Below are 5,000 nucleotides of genomic sequence, written 5' to 3' on the forward strand. Positions count from 1 at the left end.
GCGATGCGCAGCAGCGGCGCCCGGGGCACGGCCCGGAGCCAGGGCCCGGGGGCTTCGGGCCAGGCGTGACAACCGGACTCGGACCGGGAGCTCACACCGCAAAGTGTCCGCCATCCCCCTCTCGGCAGCGGGGCACACGACTCGTCTTTGACCCGCGGGTGCAGCAGCACGGTTCTTTTGCCCCGGAGGTTCCTCCGACCGACCTTCTGGAACCGAAGATGGGCATTTAGGGTCCTGAAAAACGTGTCCCCGAAAATCTCCGCGAACCTTTCTTGGCAATATTGTAGATGTGGCACCCGGCCCAGCCACCGGGGCAAACCACCAAAAGTGTCCGCCCTCCTGGATCGAAGGGTCGGACAAAGCCCATTTCAAAAACCTCATACGGACTTCCAGGCCTCTCCGGCGGGCCCAGGTCAACCGCTCGCCCCCCAGCAGCGAAATTTTTTTCTAAGTCCCACGCCGGACACCAGGTCAACACGGCTCTCTGGCAGGAGAAGCCCGCCGCTCCCGAGGAAGCGCCCCCGGCTTGCCCTGAACGCCGTAAGGGAGGGCGGCAGGTCACCGGGGCGAAACCGGAGCGGTGGCCGGTCTCCTGGAACTCTCCCCCGGCCTGGCCCGCCGGGCCGCTCCCGGCCGGAGCTCCCACGTTAACCGCTCCCAACGCAACCGAGCAGAAGTTTTCCAAGTCCCACGGCGGACACCAGGTCCTCCCGGTTCCCCGTCAGGAGAGCCCCGCCACTCCTGGGGAAGCAAGCACCGCTGCCTGCCCGACCTCCGAGCCCATCACCGGGGGGGGGGGCGGGAGCCGGAATCGCGGGCCAGAGCCTGGAACTCTCGCACGGCCAGGCCCGCCGGATCGGGGCACGCTGCCTCCACGCTCGGTTGACAAGGCAGCGCGGCACGGTTCTTTTGCCCCGGAGGTTCCTCTGACCGACTTTCTGGAACCGAACATGGGCATTTAGGGTCCTGAAAACCGAGTCCCCCAAAATCTCCGCGAACCTTTCTTGGCAATATTGTAGATGCGGCACCCGGCCCAGCCACCGGGGCCAACCGCCGAAAGTGTCCGCCCTCCTGGAGCGAAGGCCCGGGCAAGGCCCGTTTGAAAAACCTCATACGGACTTCCGGAGCGCGAGCCCGGGCGCCAGGTCGACCCAGGGCCGACCTCCCGGGCCCCAGAGAGGCACGTCTCCGCCGCGGAAGCCGCCTGATGCCCGCGCCGAAGGCCCCCGGGCCCGCCCGGCCTCCGCGCAGGGCACCGGGGAGAAGTAGGAATCGTGGCCGGGCTCCTGGAACTCCTGCCCGGCCTGCCCCGCGGAAGCATGCCGGGTTCTCCCGCCGCGCCGTGCAGGTTCTTCCGCCCCTCGCCGGGGTAGCCGGGCTCCAACCGCTGGGCCCCGCAGCCTGGAAGGGCCCCTGCGAGTCGCCCCCCGGCCTGCACGCCCGCCGTGCAGTCGACCGGGTCGAAGCCGGAATCGCGGCCGGGTTCCTGGAACTCTCGCCCGGCCTGCCCGCCCGGCCCGCCCCCCGGGCCGGGGCTCCAGTCGACTTGGAGCCAAACTCGGTTTTGACCCCCTCCTGCAGCACGGTCCGGCCCCGGAGGTTCCTCCGTCCGACCTCCTGGAACCCAAGATGGGCATCCAGGGTCCCGAAATCCGTGTCCCCGAAAATCTCCGCGAACCTTTCCTGGCAATATTGTAGATGCGGCACCCGGCCCAGCCACCGGGGGCAACCGCCGAAAGTGTCCGCCCTCCTGGAGCGAAGGCCCGGGCAAGGCCCGTTTCAAAAACCTCATACGGACTTCCGGAGCCCGAGCCCCGGCGCCAGGTCGACCCAGGGCCGACCTCCCGGGCCCCAGAGAGGCTCGTCTCCGCCGCGGAAGCCGCCCGCCGCCCGCGGCGAAGGCCCCCGGGCCCGCCCGGCCTCCGGGCAGGGCACCGGGGAGAAGTAGGAATCGTGGCCGGGCTCCTGGAACTCCTGCCCGGCCTGCCACGCGGAAGCATGCCGGGTTCTCCCGCCGCGCCGTGCAGGTTCTTCCGCCCCTCGCCGGGGTAGCCGGGCTCCAACCGCTGGGCCCCGCAGCGTGGAAGGGCCCCTGCGAGTCGCCCCCCGGCCTGCACGCCCGCCGTGCAGTCGACCGGGTCGAAGCCGGAATCGCGGCCGGGTTCCTGGAACTCTCGCCCGGCCTGCCCGCCCGGCCCGCCCCCCGGGCCGGGGCTCCAGTCGACATGGAGCCAAACTCGGTTTTGACCCCCTCCTGCAGCACGGTCCGGCCCCGGAGGTTCCTCCGTCCGACCTCCTGGAACCCAAGATGGGCATCCAGGGTCCCGAAATCCGTGTCCCCGAAAATCTCCGCGAACCTTTCCTGGCAATATTGTAGATGCGGCACCCGGCCCAGCCACCGGGGGCAACCGCCGAAAGTGTCCGCCCTCCTGGAGCGAAGGCCCGGGCAAGGCCCGTTTCAAAAACCTCATACGGACTTCCGGAGCCCGAGCCCCGGCGCCAGGTCGACCCAGGGCCGACCTCCCGGGCCCCAGAGAGGCTCGTCTCCGCCGCGGAAGCCGCCCGCCGCCCGCGGCGAAGGCCCCCGGGCCCGCCCGGCCTCCGGGCAGGGCACCGGGGAGAAGTAGGAATCGTGGCCGGGCTCCTGGAACTCCTGCCCGGCCTGCCACGCGGAAGCATGCCGGGTTCTCCCGCCGCGCCGTGCAGGTTCTTCCGCCCCTCGCCGGGGTAGCCGGGCTCCAACCGCTGGGCCCCGCAGCCTGGAAGGGCCCCTGCGAGTCGCCCCCCGGCCTGCACGCCCGCCGTGCAGTCGACCGGGTCGAAGCCGGAATCGCGGCCGGGTTCCTGGAACTCTCGCCCGGCCTGCCCGCCCGGCCCGCCCCCCGGGCCGGGGCTCCAGTCGACTTGGAGCCAAACTCGGTTTTGACCCCCTCCTGCAGCACGGTCCGGCCCCGGAGGTTCCTCCGTCCGACCTCCTGGAACCCAAGATGGGCATCTAGGGTCCCGAAATCCGTGTCCCCGAAAATCTCCGCGAACCTTTCCTGGCAATATTGTAGATGCGGCACCCGGCCCAGCCACCGGGGGCAACCGCCGAAAGTGTCCGCCCTCCTGGAGCGAAGGCCCGGGCAAGGCCCGTTTCAAAAACCTCATACGGACTTCCGGAGCCCGAGCCCCGGCGCCAGGTCGACCCAGGGCCGACCTCCCGGGCCCCAGAGAGGCTCGTCTCCGCCGCGGAAGCCGCCCGCCGCCCGCGCCGAAGGCCCCCGGGCCCGCCCGGCCTCCGGGCAGGGCACCGGGGAGAAGTAGGAATCGTGGCCGGGCTCCTGGAACTCCTGCCCGGCCTGCCCCGCGCATGCATGCCGGGTTCTCCGGCCGCGCCGTGCAGGTTCTTCCGCCCCTCGCCGGGGTAGCCGGGCTCCAACCGCTGGGCCCCGCAGCCTGGAAGGGGCCCTGGGAGTCGCCGCCGGCCTGCACGCCCGCCGTGCAGTCGACCGGGTCGAAGCCGGAATCGCGGCCGGGTTCCTGGAACTCTCGCCCGGCCTGCCCGCCCGGCCCGCCCCCCGGGCCGGAGCGCCAGTCGACATGGAGCCAAACTCGGGGTTGACCCTCGCCTGCAGCACGGTCCGGCCCCGGAGGTTCCTCCGTCCGAGCTCCTGGAACCCAAGATGGGCATCTAGGGTCCCGAAACCCGTGTCCTCGAAAATCTCCGCGAACCTTTCCTGGCAATATTGCAGATGCGGCACCCGGCCCAGCCACCGGGACGAACCGCCGAAAGTGTCCGGCCTCCTGGAGCGAAGGCCCGGGCAAGGCCCGTTTGAAAAACCTCATACGGACTTCCAGGGCCGGAGCCCCGGCGCCAGGTCGACCGCGGGCCTCCCTCCCGGGGCCCAGCACGGCTCGTCTCCCCCGCGGGAGCAGCCCGCCGCCCTCGCCGAAGGCCCCCGGACCTGCCCGGCCTCCGGGCAGGGCACCGGGGAGAAGCCGGAATCGCGGCCGGGCTCCTGGAACTCTCGCCCGGCCAAGCCGCTCGGCCCGCCCCTGGGCCGGAGCTCCAGTCGACATGGAGCCAAACTCGCGGTTGAACCTCTCCTGCAGCACGGTCCGGCCCCGGAGGTTCCTCCGTCCGAGCTCCTGGAACCCAAGATGGGCATCTAGGGTCCCGAAACCCGTGTCCCCGAAAATCTCCGCGGACCTTTCTCGGCAATATTGTAGATGCGGCACCCGGCCCAGCCGCCGGGAGCAACCGCCGAAAGTGTCCGGCCTCCTGGAGCGAAGGCCCGGGCACGGCCCGTTTGAAAATCCTCATACGGACTTCCAGGGCCGGAGCTCGGGAGCCAGGTCGACCCCGGGCCTCCCTCCCGGGCGTTAGGGCGGCTCGTCTCCCCCGCGGGAGCAGCCCGCTGCCCGCGCCGAAGGCCCCCGGACCCGCCCGGCCTCCGGGCAGGGCACCGGGGAGAAGCCGGAATCGCGGCCGGGCTCCTGGAACTCTCGCCCGGCCAAGCCGCTCGGCCCGCCCCTGGGCCGGAGCTCCAGTCGACATGGAGCCAAACTCGCGGTTGAACCCCTCCTGCAGCACGGTCCGGCCCCGGAGGTTCCTCCGTCCGAGCTCCTGGAACCCAAGATGGGCATCTAGGGTCCCGGAAACCGTGTCCCCGAAAATCTCCGCGGACCTTTCTCGGCAATATTGTAGATGCGGCACCCGGCCCAGCCACCGGGACGAACCGCCGAAAGTGTCCGCCCTCCTGGAGCGAAGGCCCGGGCACGGCCCGTTTGAAAAACCTCATACGGACTTCCGGAGCCCGAGCCCCGGCGCCAGGTCGACCCAGGGCCAACCTCCCGGGCCCCAGAGAGGCTCGTCTCCCCCGCGGGAGCAGCCCGCCGCCCGCGCCGAAGGCCCCCGGACCTGCCCGGCCTCCGGGCAGGGCACCGGGGAGAAGCCGGAATCGCGGCCGGGTTCCTGGAACTCTCGCCCGGCCCGCCCCTGGGCCGGAGCTCCAGTC

The sequence above is a fragment of the Alligator mississippiensis genome, unplaced genomic scaffold (assembly GCF_030867095.1).
Source record: "Alligator mississippiensis isolate rAllMis1 unplaced genomic scaffold, rAllMis1 scaffold_20, whole genome shotgun sequence".
Lineage (NCBI taxonomy): Eukaryota > Metazoa > Chordata > Crocodylia > Alligatoridae > Alligator > Alligator mississippiensis.